This window comes from Heloderma suspectum, chromosome 1, assembly GCF_057233095.1.
Source record: "Heloderma suspectum isolate Gila_16-S chromosome 1, 16-S_ref, whole genome shotgun sequence".
Lineage (NCBI taxonomy): Eukaryota > Metazoa > Chordata > Lepidosauria > Squamata > Helodermatidae > Heloderma > Heloderma suspectum.
The window spans coordinates 247,977,435-248,002,299 of NC_139458.1; the positions used below are offsets into that span (position 1 = coordinate 247,977,435).

The following is a 24,865-nucleotide window of genomic DNA, read 5'->3' on the forward strand; positions in this document are numbered from 1 at the left end:
ATGGAGTTCCCTCTCCCTTGTACATAAACATGTTTCCTCTCCCCTTTCTTTAACAAATCAGAGTCTGATACAATCAGAGACAGGGTGTTGGTTGGAATAGAAACACTTTATTTATAGTTCTTGGGGTGATGGTTCATCAAACTGTCTGGTTTTTTTAGCCTTCTCCTTCTAACTTGGTTTGCTTGCAGGAATCATCTGTCTGAATCATCACCTTTGGTCTGTTTTCCACCCCCAACCCCTATACCTGTAGTCCAGCACCAAAGATTTACAAGTGGGGGTGATCTACCAATTTGTTTAAAAAGTGAGCTAAAAGCTCTTTAAGATGTAGGCTTAAGGTACAAAATGTTGCATTTTTTCGTATGCTTGAAAAGTGTTATAGTCCCACTACAGGAGCACAGCTTTGAGTGAAGGTGTGTGTGGGCTGTAAATAACTGATCAAAAATGAGGGTGCATTTCTCATGATTGTGCAAAAAGGCTTCTGGGCACTTCAACGGCAGGCTGGCCACACTCTACTGTTTTCAAGTAAGCAAATTTTGATCTGTGTCATGGAGTGCATCACAATGACAAGATTTTTTTTTCTTTTGCTATGCCCAAGTGAAGTTCCTTGACCTCCAGCTGACATTTCCTCTCATCCACAGGACCACACTTTTAGCCTGAAGCTGTTCTGCCACTGGCTCTCTGCAAAGTTTGCATGTATTTCAGGTGGAGTGGGGGGTGGAGAGGGGAGAGGAAGGAAAATGTGTGAAACTATCTTCCCTCCTACCCCCACTAGAAATTCCATGGTTTTACAGGAAGGGAGTGAGCACTGATAAGAGGATGTAAGTTTTCTGTTAACCTTAAATTTAATATAACTGCACTGGGGGGGGGGGAATCTGAGGGGTTGCAGACCTGCACATTTGTAAAGTATGGGTGCTGGAGGGTTTTTTTTTTAACATAGCCTAGTTAAATTAAATATATATATTACATAGCATGGAAGCTTTTAAAAAAAATAATGTAAAACTGCACAATTTCCTCTTTGTTGCCCCAATATATGAACATAGCTAGCTTGCATAACATAAATACAAAACATTTGTATTCTTTATCTATATAAAAATTTATATCACAGCCTTCTAGTGCTTATACAACACTCAGGGTGGCTTACAGCAATTAAGACCAATTAGAAAATATAACAACATTCGGTAAAAATGACAATAAGGTAAAACAAACAAGTTCAGCAGATATCAAAGGAATAGGAAATTATCTACCTGGCACAATAAATGCCTACCAAAATAAAAAAGTTTTTATTTTATATGGTACAATGAGGGAGCAACCGAGCTTGACATGGCAAAGAATTCCATAATTTGGGTGTAACCACTGAGAAGGCCCTATCTGTAGTCCCCATTAACTGAGCCTTCAACATAGCTGGGATGTCAGAAGGGCATGTCCACCAGATCTTAGTGCATGGACAGGTTGGTACATGAGGAGGTGGTCCCTAAGACACCCTGCTGGTGGTGATCATCAACACTTTGAATTGTCCTTGGGAACAGTTTGGTACCCAGTGCAGTTGTTGAAGGGTAGATGTGATATGTTCCTGTAGCGAACTCCCACCAGCATTCTCCGTGTAAGATTCTGGACCAAGTGAAGTTTCTGAAGACTCTTCAAAAGTGGCCCCACATAGAGCACATTTTAATAATTCAATCTAAATGTAACTAAGGCAAGTGACCTGGTCTACTCTCATCAGAAAGGGATACAATTTGCTGCACCAGCCTCAACTGGGAAAGACATTCCTAGCTACAACCTTCAGAGGGGCAAAGATGAGTCAAGGGGCAGCCCCAAACTGCAAACCTGATTCTAAAAGAGTACTACCCCAACAAAAGAGGTTGAATTCCTACTCCAGAGTCCATCTCCCAACCAGGAGCACATCTGGATGAAGTCTCAATTTATTAGCTCTCATCCACCTCATTACTGCCTCCAGGCACCTTCAGAACCTCAACAGCTCTGTTAATGTTAGAAGAAAATGAAAAATAAGCCCTGCTCACGCGTTTGACTGAATATGAGGTCTTAAACTGAACTGGGGTCTGGGGCTGCACACACTGATCCTGCCCCTACATTCCTGTGTGTGCCAGGCCCCACACCCGAAGTCCCCGACCTCCCCATGTTGAGCAGGGAGGCCTGAAGGGGCATTCGACTCGTGTTTGTTTGAAGATGAGTAGAACTTTCAGTGCAGTGAGGGACCCTGCTTTAACCAGGTCCATGATCATGTGGAGAGTTCTACGTGCATTCAAGCAAACATGAATAGAACGCCCCTTCAGACCTCACCACTCAGCACAGCAAGGTTGGCCACTAAGGGGCTGGCACAGATGGAGATGAAGGGAGTGAAGCCAGCAGGCCTGGTTTAAGCCCTCAGGCATTCAGGCAAATGCCATAACAGAGCTATAGAGTTGCGTGTCATCCTCATATTGGTGATAATGCATGCAAAATCCCTGGATGACTACTCCCAGCAGTTCTATGTAGAATCGTGTTGGAGACAGAATTGATCCCTGTGGGACACCATGAATCAGTGGCCAAGGGCTTGAGCAAGAGTCCCCAAACACCACATTCTGAAAACGACTCCCAATGAAGGACTGTCTAAAACCATAAAACTGTTCTTCTTAAAACTAGCTAAACTGTCCCAAAGGACTCCATTGTTAATAGTATCAAATGCTGCTGAAAGGTGCAGTTGAACCAACAAGGGTGTACTTCCCGTCTAGTTCCTGATGCAGATAGTCAACTATGGGAGCAATCCTATGGCCCCTAGACATTGTCTCAGGGGCCGTCTAATACTAGGGATTACCCCTCCAAGGCTGGAGATAGTGCTTTAACCTTGGAAGGGCGAGTCAGAGATCCGCCCCCACCCCTTCACAGCTGGCACGGAAAGAACCATGTCGGCTGGCCTCTGAGGTCGGAAAAGCAACCTTGGGGGGGGGGAGTTTTGGTGGGTAGGGCAGGGAGGAGACTGGAGAGGCCAGGATACAAGCTATCCTGTGCCTCTTCCAGCCTCCCCCGCTTCTTAAGCCCCATCACTAGACAGGCAAAAAAGCCCGTCTAGCGAAATATGCAGGGCAGGAGGATGGGGAGGCGTAGAGCACCTCCACAATTCCTCCCACCCTGCATTGGATGATCAGAAGCCTTCAAGTTTGGGATCTTCTGATAATGAAGGACTGATCGATAGGATTATACTCTAAGGCAACTAAAGCTGTTTCACTTCCAAAACCAGGCCTGAAGCCAGACCAAAATGAGTCTAGAGATAAATCTGCTTCATCCAAAAACACGACAATGTAATGAGAAGCACGTTGGAGTATTGCCTTGATTTTCATGAGATCGGCTTTGGTCCATCACAGACACACAAAGCAAGATAAGCTTATGTTATGCTGTCTTCAACAACTAATGCAGAGCTGTATGGATGTTTTTCCAAAGGATTTTTCTTCTTGGGGTATGTGTGTGTCTCTCTCTGTGTATACATAAATCTAAAGTAATCTAGACCAAAGTTTGGTGATGCTGAGGGGGCCATTTATTACTTTCCATCAAAATCATACACCCCAAGCTGCTTTCTGCTCCATGGGGGTGGGTGGGATGACAAGTTACGTGTAGGCTTGTTCCCCGCCCCTGTGTAGGCTCCCCGCTGCTACTACGTTATTATGAATGGAGAGCAACTAATTTTCCCCATGTGTGCAGATTTCCCTGAAGAGGCCCAAATCTCTGGTTCTCAAGTGCAGCATCTGAAGCTCCTGAGAGCTTCCCCCCACCCCAATTTTGCCCCATTCCAGCACTCTGCTGCAGAGTTATTGCTTCCAAACCCCTCCCCCATTCTCCTTTTCCCTGCTCACAATGAGTAGCTCCCGTAAAGCAGAGAAGGGACTTTACATAACAACAGAGAAACAACTTTACATCAGAGAAACTACAGAACATCAAAGAAGCACACATCACAATAGCGATTTAAGAGAGCATCAGAGAAGCAAAAGAGCGCTTTAGGTTGAGTTACTAATGTTAGCCTTCAACTTTTCATTGCAGAAGAGAAGGATTTATTTCTTACTTCTGAGTAAACATGCACAGAAGGGGGGATATGTTAAAGACTGAAAGCAGGCTACCTAAGGTGAATGAGTGTTCCCACTACTGTGGTAATGTGAGGGGTCACTGCTGCACTCCTGGGGATTTTCTCAATGGGAAAAACTACTTCTGTTGGGGAAACAACAGGGAATGGGGCGTCCCACCCATTCACTGCCAGGTCACAGAGGCATGCTCAGAATTTAATACGGAGGGACGGGGACGACATGGCACACTGTGGTAAAACTGCCAGGGGGCCACTTTCAGTAAAAAGATTGGAGTAAAAGGAGTTTCAGAAAATGTGGCTTTTCAAGAGGAAAGCGCCTGGTTGGCCGCAGACTGGTGACAACATCATCTGTCGCAAAGGAACTCAGACTGCTCTAACTACGCACTAAATCGCTAGTGAAGACGGCCCCCTGGAGTTGAGATGCCACTAGGCACTCAACTTGCCCAGAAATGGCAAATTTGAGATTGGATGGAAATGATTCAATACAGTGGGATTAAGGCGGTTAACCCCTCGCCCTGCCCAATAATGGTCTCACCACAGCCTTCTTCAGACTGACTGACATTACCCTTTTTATCAACAAGGCATTTACCACTTACCCACTCACCTAAGACTCCTCTGGCTGCCTTAATCAGCCAGAGAGGGCAAGGGTCAAGCAAGGAAGTGCTCAATCTCACACTAACAAGGATTTGTCCATATTCTCAGGCTGAGCAAACTGAAAGGTATGCACAACAGGACAAGCAGATGCCAAAGGTGCATCCCTAGGATCTGCTATAATAATGGAATTCAAGTCGGAGCAGATCCAAGTTACTTTATTAGCAAAGTGTTTAACCAAAAACATTGCAATGAGGAGCCGATTCATCTTCTTTGCTTCTGTCTCGTCTTTGGTGTAATAAACCTTTCACTAATTGGAATTGGTCTGCTGGATGACTGTGTGCAGATGGTGATGGTGGGAGAAAAGCAGGAATACTTTGCTGCCGTCATCACCAGAGTACAGGCTTTAATATGGGTTCTAACCTGCGCTCGGTAGGATTTGGCCTTGAGTTTTCATCCAACAACGCTCTAGTTGTCATTGCTGCTGCTCCATTGCACTGAGCATCCTGGAAAACCATGGAGCCCGTGTGGCTCCATCTGCAGGGTGAGGATGCTCAGGAGAGATTTGTCCACCACCCAGATCATTTCCCTGTCTGGGAAATCTCTCCTGAGCATCCTCCCAGAGGTCAATGAGGCTTCAACAGGATCACCAGCTGAGATTGCAGGCAACTTCCTCAGAGTGGCCAGGAAACCATTTGTCCATCATGCTCCAGGGGAAGAGATTTTTAACAGGTGCCCTTGCACTATGAAAGTTAGAAGGTTCTGTGAGTTTAAGCACCACGAAGTAGTGATCTGTCCATGACAAAAGGAGCACATCTGACCCTCCGCCCCCAGATTACTATAATCCTGTCCAAAACAACAACAACAAAACTCCAAGTCCTGTGTCCTGCTGCAGAAGTGGGCCTGATACCATTTGGGACAGCCCCACAGTCTTCATGGAAGCCATGATGTCTTGAGCCACTCCTGACAGGGTAGTCTCAGCATGAATGTTGAAGTCACCCAGCACCACCAGTTGAGGGGGCTCCAATGCCACTTCCAAAATCGTCCCTGACCCTGGCTAGCTCAGGTAGAGAGACTGCTGAGCAGCAGTGGACAGCACACCCACCAAAATCCCCATGGGCAGATGGCTGAAAAGGGTACCTTGTCAGAGAGATATTATTCCAAGGGACCACAGCAACACCCAACCCTGCCCCCTAGTCCTAGCTGCTGCAGTACAGGAAAACCTGGCAGACAGAGGCAGGACAGGTTCATCCTGCACTCCTCTTCCAGACAGATTTCAGTGATATACACCAGTGTGTGGCTGGGCAGAGGGGAAGACAAAGTTCTTGGATCCTGGGTGCCCTATATTGGTTAATCTATCACTCTTGCATTCGAGGAGTTCCCAGCTAGAACCTTGTAATTCTTCTTCCCAACATGCCTACATTTTTAGTGCTCTTCTCTCTCTTACATTGGAACCTATTTTAGCTTGAAGCAGTTAGTAGTTGGTTTTCTGCGTGTGCTGTAAACTCTTGGTATCTGTTTTGCCTTTGTTCAACACTGTGATTTGTTACTTAAGAATTTATTTAAAACGTAATGACTAAAGTCATTCTTGAGCCTTAGAATACCAATGGTAATTATCCGAAAACACCTCTCAAACAGTGCAATAACATCTCTGGAAGATTTCCAGAAGGGTACCTGTGTTAGGGTGCTTCCAGACAGAGGAGTCCTAGTGTTAAAAATCGGAAGGTATTGTGAAGTGATTCCATCTTTCATTCTTAACTGATTTTTCGCAGTAACAAAAAATCTGGAAGAAGTGGTGGGAAAACATGGGAGGGTTATGAGCGAAAGACAACATTGTCTGGACCCTCCGTAAAATTCCATGAACAAGGTGGGGCAATGACACAATAAAAGCCTTGTCTGGAGGCATCCTTAGTTGGCTGCAACAAAAAGCAACAAAGAGTCTTGTGGTAGGTTAAGACTAACACATTTATCATGGGATAAGCTCCATATATACATGGCTCTGTGTGTGTGTGGGGGGGAGAGAGAACTGCAAGAAGTACAGACTGCAACAATTACATCACAACTGAAACTTAAATGTACAAAAAAAAAAAAAAAGCATTCACAGTGACCTTTTACCCCTGGAAAATACACATCCTTAAGCATTCTCTAATTAGGAGAAACAAAGAGCCTTGTGGTACCTTAAGACTAACAAATTTATTATGGCATACACTTTGTGCACTAGAATTCATTTCATCAGATGCAATTAGGAGACTACAATTAGTGACTACAGTTCAAACCATATTCCATTTGTTGTATTCTTCACCCTACTATAATTAATGCACTGAATGGCGATAATTTTAAACTGTCAAATGAATTCCCTACAGTGAGGGAGAGGTGGCCGCAGCTGATATCAAAAACAGGAAGAGAAGTCAGAGAGAAAACTAAGCCTGCAATTCTAAGTATACATATCAGGAAGTTAGTCTTACTGATTTCAGGGGGCTTACTTCAGAGTTAACATAGTTAGGATTGGGCTACAAATCTTTCTGTTTAAAGAAAACAGAAAAGGTCCACATTGTGTCTGGAGTAATACTCTTTAGAGAAAAACTGGAAAATGCCATAGTTAACAGGTTAGGGAACCTGTAGGTTTTTAAAAATCCAAGCTTTTTGGCTGGCTTCCAAGGTGAGTGAAAATGTGGTGATTTAGCACTGGTCCCTGAAGTACAGTTTAGCTCTTCCTTCCTAGTACCAAGAGCAAGGAATGCTCTGCTCTGCTCCCCTCTCCCAGTGGCACACTGCTTCCTTTGGCTTCAAACGCATGTGCTGAGAGAAGAAAACACCAGGCCGACAGACATGGAGTAAAATCATAAGCAGTTTTATAAGCTTTGTGGGCAGCTTTAAAGACGAGGAAAGAAAAAATATATTTGATGAAGACTTGTTTAATGCTCTGTGTGTGCATGTGCGCACATGCATCTTTTTCTTTTCTTCTTTTATAATGGCGCAAATAAACACTACAAAGCACCAGGGGTGACAGCCAAGAGTGCACTGATGGAAGGGAATTTGCAAATGCCTCTACCTGATTTTTGAGGATCTTTTTTTCCCACTCTGTTTCCCCCTACCCCACACACACTTTCAGAAGGGTGCTCTGATGCTCTGTGTAGCATACTTGGGGGGTTCTGGGGGAAGGAAGGAGTGGGGAAATCAGCTTCCACAAACTCCCTTCCGCCAGCATGACACTTTAAAGATGTCCGATCTTTAAAGTTTGCTAGGCTGTGTAGATTAACTCTTGCTCATTAAAAAACAACAACCCTGCTCTATAAAGCAAAGCAAAGTTCTATTGGTTATTAAAGCACACTGTCTGGGCAGCAAATACATACACTACCAACTCACACAATATTATGATGGTTGCTTTGCCTTAGTTCTTAAATGGACTGGAGTCTAAATGGAACATGAAAAGTGCATTACTCAAAAGTTGGTAGGCCATTTTTTTTTCTTAAGGGTTTCAGGAGTGAGCAGAATAATAGTGAATTCTCTCAGTTGTTTTTCTGAAGTGACTCAAGCCTTTCCCGTACACCAGGCTGTTTACTTTCAAATATCAGTCACCCATCACTGATTAAAAAGATGTCATGCTTACAACTGTCCCTTTCTTGCCCACAGCACTATGTCACTGTGCAGACAGAACATAGCTGGATGTACATGCACTCAAAAAGTGCTATGCCCACTGAAGTGTGGATAGTCAATTGCAATTCTGCATTTAGTTTACACAATTGGGCAGTTCTAAGATTCACCAGTATGGACATACCCTGAAACACACTGAATTCTGGGGAGATTTTAATCAACACTCTTCTGCATCTTCTCCTCTGCAGAGGGCCTTTTTGGGAAATAGTCAAAGCATGCCCCAATTACACGTTAGCTGAAATATTGCTTCAAATCCCTTTTTAATCGCTGGAATCTAAAGAGCTACTTTAGACACTCCCAAGCTCTTGGGCCTGCCCAATGGGATTTTGGGAATCTTTTTCTTCCCCTTTGAACAGCAGAAACCCCCTTCCTCCCCATGCCATATCACAAATGGCTTTTGAAATCTGTGACTCCATTCATATTTGTGAAAAGCTGCCTTACCAAAGTCTGTTTTTGTTATTCCTTTTGTCATGTTGCAATATATGGGCAACATACAACATCGTGTGAGCAGAGTCACGCAATGGGACTTCCCCCTCCTTTCCTTCTCCTGAACCATTCTGCTGGGAGATGTATGGAGTTGGATTTCATCCTATGGGCAGTATCCAACCATGCCCCAGCACAGCACTAGAGTAAACCAATGCTTTTACAACGTGACTAGTGCTTGCTAGGACAATGGGAGAAAGTAGCGATTTGCTGACAAATTTCACAGCTTTTCCCCATTGTCCTAGCAAGTGCTAGTTAAATGTTGTCTAAAAAAGGATGAGCATTCAAGAGTGCAAAATATATGGAGAGGAAATAAATATTTATACGTCTTGGGTTGGATCAAAAGGTACCCTTCTATATGTGGAAGGCATTTTCTATTCATGGAAGGTCTGTTTTACATCTTGTGCTCCTACTGTTGTGTGAGAAAGGTGTAGCTAAATCCAAAGGTGTTCCATTTTTTTCCAAGGAGAAGCATTAGAAGTGCTCTAGACACGTCCTATGATAACACTGCATAAACTCTTATGCAAATGTTTGCAGAACCACACTGGTGCCTACTTCTCTTCTACTTACTGTTATTTGGATCTAACCATCAATCATAAATGTTTTTGCACTGTTGGATTTCCTTTCCATCATCAGTAATGCAGGAGACGTGGGATGATACACCTGACTTAAACCCTCCCCTGCACAACCCCCCCTGAAATTCTACTATAAGGGGGCTGTAAAACCTATAACATTTTAACCACCTTTCTATACCCAGAAGGGTGGCTAAAAATAGGGCTATGCACAGACCCCCTGATTCACTTCAGACCCTCCTAATCAGTCCTGCTTTGACTTGGACCGATTCAGACCCCCTCTGCTTTGACTTGGTTCCGAAGTGAGATTCGGATATCTGGATCACTTGGTTTGGCCATTTTCCCACTGACTTGCATGGGAAAACACAACTGGCCATAACTTTTTCAGTTTTCATGAAAAATAAATGAAACCTGGGGACCTCTCTGCTGACATGGAGGGGATCCCACCTGCCAAATTTCAGACAGTTTGGCCCTTTACCCTTTGTGCTAGGTGCAGCTGAACTTTTGAGTTTTTCCACAAAAACTCTCAAAGCAAAAAGCTATACCTCTCAGGGCCATGCCACCGCCCCCCCCCCCCGCCTGCTCGGCTGTCTATGGCTATGTTTCCCTGACAACAGAGGAAGCTAATGGAGGAGTGCTGGATTTTAATTAAAGGGATCAGCTTTGCTGCGCTTTGGTCCATGCAGGGCTCCACGAGCAGGTTCTCCTCACCAGTAAAAATTGCTTCACAGAACATACTTCCTGGTGGGGGTGGGGGTTGGCGTGAACATCATCTGACTGGCAGGGGCTATTCAACCAATAAGAGGGGCTTCCCCCCTCCCTCCTTTCTCCTGAAAGTCCAGATGCACCTGCATTTCAGGAGCAAGCCTCACTGACCACAATGGGAGTTACTTCTGAGTAGACAGACATATGCTTGTGCTGGGAAAGAGAGCAGTAAGCACAAAGGGGACTGGGTAAAACAAGGATCCAAAAAATAAAAAATGGATCTTCCCGATTTCATATGATTTTTTAAAGGGGAGACCCACAAAACCACCATCCAATCACAAAGCACATCTGCCTCCATGGACTGAAGCAGAAAGATCATGTATCCGCCACTTGTGGGTGCAGCCATGGTGGAAAAAACTGGATTTGAGGCAGGGATCCTTAGGGATCCTCATGATTTTTACAAGAAAGATACCACCAAACACCGTCATATCACAGAGCACATCTTTGCCCATGGACTGACAAAAACATAGATTTTGGAGCATAATAGCACTGTCATGTTATAAAGCCATGGATGAGACACACCCAATTCAATATGGATCCTCTGAATATTTACATTAAGTCGCTCCTGCCCAACACCCCCATCAAAGCACACAACTCATCTTTGTCCAAGTATGCCCACTGAAACTCCCAGATCTGCTGTTTCCCAGCAGATCCCAGATCTTCTGCTTCACCTCAAATGGTGTGAAAAATCATATGAAATCAAGAGGATCCCTGTTTTTGCACCATGGCTGCACACACAAGTGGTGGATCCATGATGTTTCTGCTTCAGTCCGTGGAGGCTAATGTGCTCTGTGACTGGATGGTGGTTTGGGGAGTCTCCCCTTTAAAAACCGTATGAAATCATGAGGATCCCTTTTTGATGACATGGATCCTTGTTTTACTTTCTTCCAACATAAAGATGGAAACCAGCCCCTATTTTAACCCTCAGGATCTCTATAACAAAGAGATGCTGTGCCTTGTCAATTGAGGGGATAAATTGCTGGTGGAAACACCCCCAAAGACTGCTAGCCATCTCCTGCTCATGAGGAGGAGACAGCTAGCAAGCGGCGGGGACTTGTGCCTCACCTCCTCCTCCTGCCTGGGTGATTCACAGTGCTTTTTGTGTATAAGTCTATGTGCATATAGACTTCCAATCGCCATGTTTTTAAAATACATGGTGATCACGGCAGAGGCAGAGCAACCAGTGAGCGGAGCAGGGGCAGGGCTTTCTCACTTCTCATATCCCTAAGTAACACGACCAGAATGATCTCTGTCTCTGAAACGCAGCTGTTTTTCTCCAGTTATTCAATATTTCCCCCTTATTCGCTATTGTCTCTGATTGGAGATTGCTGGGTTATGTTCAGCCCTGATTTGACAACTAGAGTTTCCATTCACCAAAGCTCCCTCCCTCCCTCCCTCCACCTCAACCCTTCGCTGAACTTTCTGAAGTTGATACTTTTGGCGCCAGGTTTCTGGGGTGCTCAGAACGAATCACCGAGTCGGACAAGGCACTTCATATACAAGCTGCTTCGCCCCAGGGGTGCTTCGTTGCTATTCTGCTCTGCCTCGTACCACACAGAGGCACCTCTGAAACAGCCCGCTTTGACTCGGTATTCAGGCTTCAGACCAAAGCGGTGCACAGCCCTAGTTAAAAATGCTGGCATACATGGGTGGCATAAATGGTTCCCTCCCCGCTTTAGTCACAACATGACTGTGAGGCAGGTTAGCTAAGAGACAGTGACTGCTCACAGATTTATTTTCTTGCTATTGCTTATGCTTTTACAAACAGAGAATGGTGTGCAGAAATGAAGGACAGCACTATACAATGGTGCCAAGTGGGAAAAGAAGAACTTATTCATGTAGCCTTCCATATGCCCAGTGTCTTGTCTAAATGGGCCTTCCCCCACTATGCATGCTATAAGGAGTCCACAAATATGACTGCCACGGTGACCATGGTGGGCATAGTATTTTGCCCTCTTGCTTTCTGCAACTGCCAGGATTTTCCCTATGAAGCAACTAATATAAGGTATGCTGCAAGACTAGCCATGGTTGTCATGCCTTTAATCCTGCCATACCTCACACAGTCCTCAAATTGACTACGTGAACAGGAACTGGTAGCACCATTTTTAAACTCCCTTTTTACTTCCTACTTCCATGCATGCTTTTTTCTGTTGCTGTTCTACCCCCCAGCCCAGCCCCAATCCTCCACTTCAGTCAAACTTTTCTCCCTTCCCCAGGCCCACTCTGGACTTGCCCTCAGTTGCACTCTGCTGATCTCTCTTTCCTGTGCCTAGCTTTGAGAAAAGAGAACACTAATTTTCACTTCCAGCCATTCTATCCCACCCTAAGGCTGGTGTTTTCTTCCCCCTTTCTTTTAATACCAAATAAACAGAAAACTAGTTTGTGAAGAATAGAGCTGCTGCAGAAAAACAATAAAGAAAAACAACAACAATACCTGGAGCGAACTTCTACAGAGGGCAAGTTTGTGTTTACTGGCCTTTTATGCCTTGGCATTGAAAAGAGACTTCTGCCGCACTGTGTCTAGGCACAAAGGAAGCCCCGTGTAGTTGTGAGTGCAAAGAACCAAGAGTATGCCTAAGGATAAAGAGGTGAAGAGTTGTGGGGCAGTCGAGAATTATTTTTGTGAAGAGCTACTGGACAGGAGTTGGAAAGGGAAAACCAAGAGTGGATTTCTTTGCAGAGGGAGACTGTGTACAGTCAGGGCCAGCGTCAACGGCAGGCATGGTTGGGCACATGCCAAGGGTCTGCACACCAGCAGGGGCCCATTGACAAGAGCCCCCTGGATTTGCTCCTTCTCTTCACCATTGCAAACTGCTTGTTCACCTGCCTCTCGCTCTGGCCCAGACAAAGGTGATGGTGAGGAGGAGCAGGAGATGCCTGGGCCCACTTACTCACTGGTTCTCTGCCTGTCAAGTAAGCAAGCGGCAGCAGTTATGATAAAGCAGATGAGGAGCAATAGCAGATGGTGACGACGGTGGTGAGAAGGCAGGGTCACTGAGGAAGGGTGCCTATTGAGGGTATCTTGCCCATGAGACCTCAAAAAAACCTGGAGCTGGCACTGTGTATAGTATACATGCATGGGAAATGGTGTGTGTATAAACTGGAGGAGGGCTAACGTTGTCCCTATCTTCAAAAAGGGTAATAAGGAGGAACCTGGGAACTACAGACCAGTCAGTCTGACATCCCTGGGAAAATTCTGGAGCAGATGATAAAGCAATCCATCTGGAAGCACCTTGAAAACAATGCAGTGATGACTCGAGGCCAACATGGATTTGTCAAGAACAAATCCTGCCAGACTAATCTGATCTCATGTTTTGATCAGGTAACCTCCCTTGTGGACTGTGGGAATGCTGTAGACATAATATACCTTGACTTCAGCAAAGCTTTTGACAAAGTGCCCCATGATATCCTGATGAGCAAATTAGCTCAAAGTGGGCTAAATGAAACAACGATTCGGTGGATCCACAGCTGGCTACAGAATAGGACTCAAAGAGTGCTTATCAATGGGATCTTCTCAAACTGGGGAGAGGTAACGAGTGGGGTACCGCAGGGCTCAGTCTTGGGCCCAGTGCTCTTCAACATTCTTATTAATGGCTTGGAGGAGGAGGTGCAGGGAATGCTGATCACATTTGTAGATGACACAAAATTGGGCGGGATAGCTAATACTTTGGAAGACAGAAACAAAATTCAGAGTGATCTGGATAGACTGGAGCGCTGGGCAGAAAACAACAGAATGACATTTAATAGGGACAAATGCCAAGTTCTGCACCTAGGAAAAAGAAACCAAATGCACAGTTACAAGGTGGGCGATACGTGGCTCAACAACACTACAAGCAAGAAGGATCTTGGAATTGCTGTCAATCACAAGCTGAATATGAGCCAACAAAGTGATGTGGCTGCAAAAAAGGCAAATGCACTTTTGGGATGCATTCATAGAAGCATAGCTTCCAAATCCCAGGAAGTACTAGTTCCCCTTTACTCAGCACTGGTTAGGCCTCATCTGGAGTACTGTGCCCAGTTCAGGGCTCCACATTTTAAGAAGGATGCAGACAAACTGGACAGGGTTTAGAGGAGGGCAACAAAGATGATCAGGGGACTGGAAACAAAGCCCTATAAACAGAGACTGAAAGAACTGGGCATGTTTAGCCTTGAGAAGAGAAGACTGAGGGGAGATATGATAGCGCTCTTCAAGAACTTGAAAGGTTGTCACAGAGAGGAAGGCCAGCATCTCTTCTTAATCATCCCGGAGTGCAGGACATGGAATAATGGGCTCAAGTTACAGGAAGCCAGATTCCATTTGAACATCAGGAGAAACTTCCTGACTGTTAGAGCGATACGACAATGGAACCAATTACTTAGGGAGGTAGTGGGCTCTCCCACGCTGGAGGCATTCAAGATGAGACTGGACAGCCACCTGTCAGGGATGCTATGATTTGGATTCCTGCATTGAGCAGGGGGTTGGACTTGATGGTCTTATAGGCCCCTTCCTACCCTACTATTCTATGATTTGAAAAAGAGAAATGTAGGGACTCAGGACTGTGAGAAAGCGATTCCATCTTTTCTGTAAGCCCTACTCTTTAATTCAGGGGACGACGACAATGACCAGGTTGCACAAAAGGAAAAGCTCTGCATATGCTCAGAGGCACTGCTAGTATATTTCTTCTGGCTTGCAAAAATAATTACTACCCCCCAAGCCTAGTGTTACCTGCGGAACTCTGACAGTAAGCATGCCAGTGTATCAGCTACCTGGGCAACAGATCTCTGGCATGTAAAACCGTGCACATGCAGGCAAAGGAATCTGGTTTCGATGAGATACCCGGCATGGGCAATGCAGCGCTGGTCTTGTTTGACCAACCAGTGTCACATTTAAGGTCGGGCCAATGTACAATAAAACAACCAGTTTTGAATTTCCTGAACGACTACTTTCTAATGTACTAGTTTTCCAGTCCTGTTTGATATACTTCCCACCTTACATGGGTTTGTCTCTAGGAAGCATTAAGTTGAGGAATCCTTGCCATTCATGTTCCACATAGCTTGTGGTATGATACCATCCTACAAAGTCTAACCAGAAGTCATTTCCACAATACATGATGATTATGGCACAATCTCTACATTAACCCCCCCCCCCAAATGCTTTATGATTCATTTCTTAGATGTAACTCTGCACCTTAAAAAAAAATGTTTTAGCAGCTCTAACAATTCCTGAGTATCAATTTATCCTTACAAGTCCACTTAGGAGGAAGAGGGAGAAAAAAATACGGGGGGGGGGGGGTGTTCAACATATGGCTTGGAAGCAGCAACTGGCCCTGGCTATTTCCTGACTGACATCCTGTGTAGCACAAATTACAACACTTAAATAAAAATGACAGGAAAAACAATTATTTCACAAAACCCACAACCGAAATTCTATGCAAAAAATATAGCATTTTCACATATATAACTTAAAAACAACTACCACACAAAACATACCTGGCCGCAATCAAAATACAAAGCAGGCCTACACAATGTGGAACCCACCAAGCATTACAGAGGCCTTCCCCAGCATTGTGCACAGCTGGCTGGGGGGATACTGGGAGCTGTAGTCCAAGATATCTGGAGGGCATCAGGTTGGGAAAGGCTGGCCTACAGGAAGTCAATCTTTTGCTTGCCTGGAACTGCAAAAAGGGAAGGCCTTGGCTTATGTGAGAATCACTTGGCAGTCCACAGTTCATGCTACAATCCTTGGTGGTGGTGGAACACGCGTTGTAACATGCTATATATGAGGCCCAGATAATTCACAAATAACTGAATCCTTCATAAACTTTAAAGCCAGGACTCAAGTCTCCCCAAACATTAAGGATACTTCTTCAGAACCTTTCTAGTGTGAGATGGAAAATATTTCCCCTTATAGTCCCAATCCCTCTTGGCCATAGTTGCCCGCATTAAAGGTCAATTACAGCACAATGCTATATAGGTCTCCTCAAAAGTAAGTCCCATGAACTCAGTTGAACCTACTCCCAGGTAAGTGGGTATAGGATTGCAGCCTAAAAATGCTACCTCACCATATAAACAGGCACCTGACTCTGAATGTGCTAGGAAGTATTTCATACAACATGGTAATCTTCATAAACGGGATCTCACAACTGAGACCGGCTCATTCCAGTGGAATACTTTGATCACTTTTTTGCTCCTGACCAAAAGCCTTCTGAGGCTAGATTATGGCTTTAGGGATTATCCTGACAGCTAGAAGGCAGAGTACTACCGCTTCTCCCTCTTTGATTCCCCTCCCTGCCCCCAATCCAGCATCTCTGATTTGAAGGGTGCAAACTTGTGTGCCAACTCTGTGCCACAGATTGATTGAAGGGGAATTGCTCAGGGGACGTGGGAGCTTAACAGATTTATGGGGCACAGAGAATGCCTAGTTATGCTATCCTATGATTGCCAGCTGGCTAGAGGACACACAGAGGGTGGGTGAGTTGGAGTAGAAGGATTAACTTATCTGAACAAGCGGCACACGACATCCCATTCACACATCACGTCTAAAAGCCTGGAAATAAAAGAGGAACAAACAAACACTCGTGTTCAATCAGAGAAAGGTAGAATAAACCTTGCCTGTTTCAGTACTCACTGTTAAAATGTAACTGAAGTTTCTTTAAACTAACAAACTATGTTGATTGCACTAACAAAATAGCAATAACAAAACTTCCCTCTATAACCTTCCTCATGCACTGGAGCTGCTAGTAGAAAGGAGACTATAAATGCGGGCATGATCATGTCTACCAGTACAGTACATGATCATGTGCTAAACATTTTGATGTGCTGCAGCTGTCTTAGGATTTCTTCATTAGGTGTTCTGTGCGAAGCCTCATTCACAAGCAGTTGTCCTTCCTCCCCCTCCCCCAACATTTCTTCATTTCTGTTGTGCTTCCAACCAGATACAAAAAACCTTTGGTTTGCAGCAGTACAATCTGAATCACTGGATCATCTTAGAAATGTCTACACAGATGACTTTGCGGTGCTTGTTTTCTTAACAAGTTACCCACACCTATAACTATAGTTGTTTCCATATACTGGTCCCAAGTCTTAAATAATGTTTCTTTTTTTAAGGCCAAATTCTTTGTCGAGACCACAAATGAGAATGCATTTTGAAATATATATTCTGTGATGATTCACATGTCAGTCTGTAAGTAATATGCAGATTTCCCTGCAAATAGGGATTTGTTTAGTTATATGCTTTCTTGCTGACTATCCCTGGGTGTGCAATTACTAATTCAGATATACCTGAGAGGTGAGTCATGAGCCAATTCTTTTGCCAGGGACTGTTGCCCTCGGAGGGTAAAGTAAGTGGAGAAAGCATGCTACCTATAGACTTTTATGCAGCAAACACAGTTGCTATGTGTACATATGTGTTTCCCACAGCAAATATGTAAACATACATGTATGTGCATCTTTAAATAGTGGCTTAATCAGGGTTCTTTGATGTACATACATTAGTAAGACTGAGGCCCCATCTACATGAGTAATTTACCCCAGGGCTGCTGTGATCCAAGGACCATTGGGGCATACAACACTGTCGCCATTTCACAGGGAAAATGCGGATTTCCGTAGAGGCATTTTGCTGCGATTTTTCAGCTTGCTGCGGGTTTACCGCGGTTGCTGAGCTGTCTGTCTTCACAGTTAGCAGTGGGTGCGGCACAAGCGTGCTTAGTGATTACGTCACTGCCTTTTCACTCATCCCTATTCCTCCCTGTTCCTCTGCAGCTGCTCAGTAACAGAGGTATCCATTTTGGAATGATGGGTAGCCATGTATGTCTCACGTGGGCACGCCCCTTCACATGTGCGAACCATTGCGAGAGTTACCATGCCAAACAGTTGGCATGGTCACGAAGGAGCAGACTACCCACATCTTATCAAAGAGGAACAGACACAAAAGAACCCCTAAAATAGAAAACAGCCACTAAAACCTGAAGTATCACACCCCCATTGTCATGCGGCTGTGCAGCTGCACATTTCAACATAATGGTAAAAAAAAAGAGCAGTGTGACTCCTGCAGTTTACTTCACTTTAGCGGCCATGTGTCAGGGCACAGAGCCCTTTTCTGTTGGAGAAGTCCGCAGTAAATCATGCACGTACTGCAAAAGCTAATTCGCAGCTTCAATGCTGCGCAGCTAGGATGGAGTGAACATTGAAAGTGGTGCCGTGTAGATGGCCCCTGAGATTCAGGCCTGATTTTGGCTCTGAAACAGATGACCTATACTGGGAGAAAAAGAGGGCGAATGCAACCCTATTGATTCTCTTGGAATTCTCAATGACTGCCAATAGTCATGGTATTCTTCTGGATAGGCTGCCTAAGGATCAAACTACACATTACATTAACTGTGTAGTGTGTCACTGAGCCTATTTTTAAAGACTTTAGAGTAAGTGTGTGCAGCCCTGATTCAGATTAGGACCAGCACGCACCTGGAGGGAAAGATTAAATTTCCCTCCTTGTTTGCGTTCCAAAATTTCCCCCACACCTTCAGAATTAAAAAAGAAAAAAAAGGGGGCCACATGCACTTATTCTAAAGTAAAAAAAAAAAAAAAAGAATAATCTCAGCTACACAATTAATGTAATGTGTAGTTTGACCCTGACTTGGGAACTGGAGCAACCAAATTTCAGTGGTTCCATTACTACCTTGACAGCCAATTCCAGGAGTTGGCGGTGCTGAGGGATTACAGCTTGACTCACTGGCATTTATCCTAATGAGCCCACAGGGTTTCATTCCGTCTCCCACACTATTCAGTATCTACAGAAAATGCTGGGTAAGGTCATCCGGAGGTTTGAGGTGAGGTGCAATCAATCTCTGAATGCCACCCAACTCTACTTCTCTTTTCCATCTAATTCAAGTGAAGCACTAGACAAGCTAAATCAGGATTTCGTCACATTAATGGAATGGATGAGGATCAATAACTTGAAGCTCACTCCAGGTAAGACGGAGTTGCTACTAGTAGGTGGCCTGGACTACTGGCCTTTCTCCTCTTCTAGACAAGGTTACACTCCCCTTGATGGAATAGGTTTGTATTCTAGTCTGAAGGTACTCCTTGATTCAGCTTTTGTCACTGGAGGCATAGGCTGCTTCTGTGGTACAGAGCATCTTTTACCAGCTCAGGTTGGTAAGTCAGCTGCATCCCTAACCTTGACAAAGATAGCCTTGCCTCAGTAATCCCTGCTCTGCTAAGGTCCAAGTTAGACTACTGTAATGCACTAAGTGTGGGGCTGCCTTTGATGATGGTTCAGAAGCTGCAGTCAATGCAGAATATAGTTGCTAAGACTGCTAACTGGGTTTGGCATCACAACCCAATTATAAGAGTGCCCTAACACTGGTCTGATTCTGAGGTCAATTCAAAGAGCTGTTTTTCACCTTGAAAGCCCTTTATAGCTTAGCGCTACAGTATTTGAAGGAGCACCCTTACACACACAAGCCTACCTGTCTGTTAAGGTCTTTAATAGAGGCCCTTCTTCACGTTCCTCCATCATCTGAGAGGTGACAGGTGGCTACCAGGGAGAGGACCTTTTCTGATGGCAGTGCCCCATTTCTGGAATGCTTTTCATAGATAAGCTTGCTTGGCACCTACCGGGATATCCTTTTAGCACTAGGCAAACACTTTTTTTTGTTTCCCATACTTTAAAAATTTATGTGGCTTATTTTATGCTGCTTTCCTAGCCTTGGTAATTTCTTCATACTAGTATGTATGTTATAATTACTTATGTAAGCCGCCCAGAGAGCTTCGGCTATGGGGCGGTATAGAAATGCAATAAATAAATAAATAAATTACATTTTTGTTTTTTGTTAAGTTGCTCTGAGACTTTGAAGAGTGGAGTAAAACTCTCTACAATAAACTAATAATAAATAAAATGAATTTATCTCAACTACATGTGCATATGATGTGGGATAGTGCTGCATGGCTGGCTGGGGCATACTGTGAGTTGTAGGCCTTTTTTCTGTCTAAACATGCATAGGATTGCACCCTTAAAGGAGTTCAGAGGTTGTTATCCTAAGATATCTGATCATGTAAAACAGGCCCTGAATCTGAACTATGGGCAAGCATTTCTGTTTACTGTATTGTGTGTTTCCCTGTAGCATATGCATGAAGTGTGGCCCACATATAGGCCTGTATAGACTGGGAATATCAATGTTGGTATTACAGGAGTTAGTTGCATAAAATCACGCGTACAACCCTGGTATTGGAAAATATGAACTGAAGTGGAAGGCATAATTAAGGTTACCTCCCAACCTCCCATATGAGACATAATACTGATTAGGATTTCCCATTTTCATATATTTCCCACCCACTCCAATTCTATAAATAAATTCTATTTTAACTGTGTTTTTCCTTTTCTCAGCAAGAAAACTGTATTATTTATTAAGAATTTGTTTTTGTTTTTTTGAATGACATCAAAATTGGCTCCTTTTCAGTTCTGGGAAATAACTAGGCAGCCAGAGGACAAAGGCTCGTTTAGTGTTCACTGGTCCTCACTGCAAAGATTTCAGTGCTGCCAAAAACTACATATTGGAGAGATATGCTGTTTTACATTTTAAGACAAACCCATTCCCCCATTTACTTCAATGTGGATGATAGGTTGAGTCAGAGGTTAATCAAATTGAAGCTAGAACAAGCACAAATACACAGAGCAAGTTTCTAATCCCCAAAGAACACTTTATGCTGGCACAACTACAATTCACAGAGGTTGCTTTCAGAAGCCTTTTGAGGACTGGGCAATAAGCGTAGGACTTAATGGAGCTGGAGGTCACCCACAGTTAGTTACTGATGCAAGAAAATCAGGGACCCTCAATGGCTGGGCTCCTGAGTTCACTTGTAGGATGCTCCTGGCCAAGGCTGCGGGGGGTGGGGTGGGGGGTGTCTTCTGAAATGTGTGCGTGCATGCATGCAGGGTGAGGGGGAAATTAGCGAAAACTGCATTCCCCCGCTTCTGCTGGCAGGATCCTCCGCTTGATCTCAGTCCCATCCATGAATGGAAGGAGCCCTAGTTAGGATCCAAGCCAAAGCTCCGATGTTAAAAATAGATAAATTCGTCCTTAAATTTATGTGCCAAAATAAGTCTTATTTGCTTGAAATTGCACGCCTAATTTAAAGAGATGAGAAACTGACACACTGCAAATAAATTAATGATTTATGATAGCTCATCTAAAAATACTTTCAATTTTTAGATCCTCAGTACCAACATGACATATGTTTTGGGGTACCAGTAGAACTGCAAGGACAGGACTTTCACACTGTCCTGGCTCTAGATCTTATTCTTCTCTCATACTAATTGGTTCATGCCAAAGTGTTTCAGAGTAATCGCTTCTGCTTTTATGCATTACACATCACAGGGATTGCATCCTGATTCCAAGTTCAATGATGGGAGAAAGCTGGGATATGAATGTACATAAATAAAAATAAATACCACAAAAATAAGTGAGGCCATGCACACTCAGCTTTTCATTTTTAAACCCTGCTGATGTTAAATTAGGTCGAGAGAAGTTTGACAGATTTACTTTACCATGTAACAAAATTTTGAGTAGTCTAGTAATAAAATTACTGCTAAATGCCCACAATTCACATTAGTTTCTATAAGAAGCCAACTAACCCAAGAGTTCCAAGGTCTTAGTGGTAACATCCATGTTAATTGTGAAGAAAGGGGAAGCCTTTCCTAACAAATAAGCAATGCAATTATATGGCAAGTCAATAGCGTAAGCCAGCTAATGTGCTCCAGTGATATTTTGAAACTGTAATCTGATACTACTGTTTCCATCCTCGTGCCTTGCCTGCACTCCCTTGTTGCACACTGTACTATTTGAGGCCCAGAGGGCAAAGAGAGTGCTTGCTGTTTATTAATGATCAGACGTTACACTGCAAGGCGGGGAGGGGGAAGGAGGAGGAAAGGGAAGATGTGCACCAACACTCTCCACATAACTTTCTCCAGAGTTGAAGACCACAGACTGTTGAAGCCCTAACACAAGCAATGCCACTATTACCAAACTCTCTCTCCCCACCAACAAGAGTTTACTGCAGCAAACACACACACACACACACACACACACACACGAAAAGCCACAGTCCAAGTAGGCCTGTAACTCATGCAGCTTGCTCAGGTTTTGCAGAGACAGGTTTTAAGCTTCTATTAAATTGGAAGCTGTTTCTAGCGCTGTCCATTTGGTAGTGGTAGCCTTCTCTCGCCCCAAAGAAGAGGAGCTTGTTTAATGGTTTTGACAAATTGCACTCCCCTGGAAGGGCTATGTCAAATACAGCTGAGAAGCCCTTCACTAAATATATCCTTTAGAATAAATTACCGCCTCATTAACTAATCCTCTGAAAGAGGAGCAGGTCTCTACACTAAAGGACCCAACTGTTACTAAAGAGTGTTTATAATATTAACGGAGTAGCGCTAAGCTCTCGTACACAAAGTGTGATCAGACCTCCCTTCCTTCGCTTGTTAAACTATTAGAAATTATGCTAGAGGAATTAGACTATTGGTCCAGGAGGCTGATGGAGAAAAGAAACGTTGAATGCTTAGGCTAAAATCAAGAGCAAGTGACGCTATTAAACAGTGAATTCATTAAACGTTTCCTCACTGAAATCAGTAGAAGATTGTGTACGAAGAGAACACTGGCACATGAAGCAATTACTTTGCAAGAAAAACATGAACTGGGGCAGAGAATTGATTTTATATCAAATCCATCGTTAGAGCTTCTCTTTCTGTTTTACATTGTACAAGCATAACCCAAAATCTTGAAACTGTGGCCTGAATACGAAAGTGACAGAAAGATAGTGTGATGGAAAAATAAAAGCAGAATTTCTCCCCTTACTATTGTTCTTACCAGTGTTCAAGCATCTGGCTATTGACCAACAAGAATCTGGACTGCTGACCACAGCTGTCCTGGTGGCAGAAATGTAACCTTAAACCTAGATCACTTTCTTGTCTAAAGTTTTGTTTACAGTGTCAATGAATAAGGAAGTGTGTGTGTGTGTGTGTGCGCGCGCGCACGTGTGTGTACAAACCAGGCTGCCCACAGAGCATCTACAAAGCCATTCTTCTAAAAAAAAAGTTGGAGCAATAATTGCAGTAGAGAAACATCTCTCCTCTCACCCCCCACCCCACCCCTTTTGAAGGAAGTTGTTGGCTACACAAACCAAGCTGAATAGCAAGATTCTGTATGTCAGGTCAGACTCTCCATGTGGCAGTGCAAAGGAAGCTCCCTGCCAAGCACAAATCAAATCATACCACACTGTGTACACAGAATTCAGACTTCTATGAAATCATGCAGTACATTTTATGGCAATGCCAGTATTTCTGAAGTGAAGGACTACAATAAAATATTTATCTAGGTATCCCTTGACCAGATATGCACACAAAATTATGTAAGACATATACGCTATGAATAATTTCATGCTACGGTAAGCAGCTTTCTAAGATGCTCCACCACTTTCCCTCTTCCTGTTGCTACAAACACTGACACTTCTGCAGTTTGGACATTCTAAGGCAAGAGTGGGCAGCTTGTGGCCCTCCAGATGTTTTGGCCTACAGTTGCCATCAGTCCTAGCCAGGAGAGCCAAAGGTGAAGGATGATGGGAGCTGTAAGCCAAAATGTCTGGAGGGCCACAAATTGCCCACCCCTGCCTAAGAGATGGAGAATCCAAATTAAGCAATTCCTCTTTAAAGGGTCAGTAGCTAAAAGATGATGCTGTTAAAGTGCTGCATTCTATATGCCAACAAATCTGGAACACTCAACAGTGGCCACAAGACTGGAAAAGGTCAGTTTACATTCCAATTCCAAAGAAGGGCAACGCCAAAGAGTGTTCAAACTACCACACAATTGCGCTCATTTCACATGCCAGCAAGGTGATGCTCAAAATCCTACAAGCTAGGCTTCAGCAGTATGCGAACCGAGAACTACCGGAAGTACAAGCTGGGTTTAGAAGAGGCAGAGGAACTAGAGATCAAATCGCCAACATTCGCTGCATCATGGAGAAAGCAAGAGAATTCCAGAAAAACGTCTATTTCTGCTTCATTGACTACGCTAAAGCCTTTGATTGTGTGGATCACAACAAACTGTGGCGAATTCTGAAAGTGATGGGAATACCAGACCACCTTACCCGTCTCCTGAGAAACCTGTACGAGGGTCAAGAAGCAACAGTAAGAACCAGACATGGAACAACCCAGTGGTTCAAAATTGGGAAAGGAGTACGACAAGGCTGCATATTGTCACCCTGCTTATTTAACTTATATGCAGAGTACATCATGAGAAATGCCGGGTTGGATGAATCACAGGTCGGAATTAAGATTGCCGGGAGAATTATCAACAACCTCCGATATGCAGACGATACCACCCTAATGGCAGAAAGCGAAGAGGATCTCAAGAGCCTCTTGTTGAGGGTGAAAGAGGAGAGTGCAAAAGCTGGTTTGAAACTCAACATTAAAAAAACGAAGATCATGTCATCTGGCCCTATCACTTCCTGGCATATAGAAGGGGAAGAAATGGAAGCAGTGACAGATTTTACTTTCTTGGGCTCCAAGATCACCGCAGACGGTGACTGTAGCCATGAAATTAAAAGACGCTTGCTCCTTGGGAGGAAAGCTATGGCCAACCTAGACAGCATAGTAAGAAGCAGAGACATCACCTTGCCGACAAAGGTCCGTCTAATCAAAGCTATGGTTTTCCCAGTAGTAATGTATGGCTGTGAGAGCTGGACTATAAGGAAGGCTGAG

General features: G+C 44.0%; 1 protein-coding gene across 5 annotated transcripts in view; it reads right to left on the minus strand.

Annotated features, from left to right (window-relative positions):
• Positions 1-24,865, minus strand: part of SERTAD2 (SERTA domain containing 2) — a 168,739-nt gene that overhangs the window by 14,569 nt on the left and 129,305 nt on the right. Inside the window, exon 1 of one of the 5 annotated variants that reach the window (XM_084823539.1) lies at positions 6,335-24,585. The exons of the other annotated variants lie outside the window; for them this stretch is intronic. The gene's annotated coding sequence lies outside the window, so the exon portion shown is untranslated. Of the gene's footprint in view, positions 1-6,334; positions 24,586-24,865 lie in introns of those variants that run through there. 5 annotated transcript variants of the gene reach the window in all.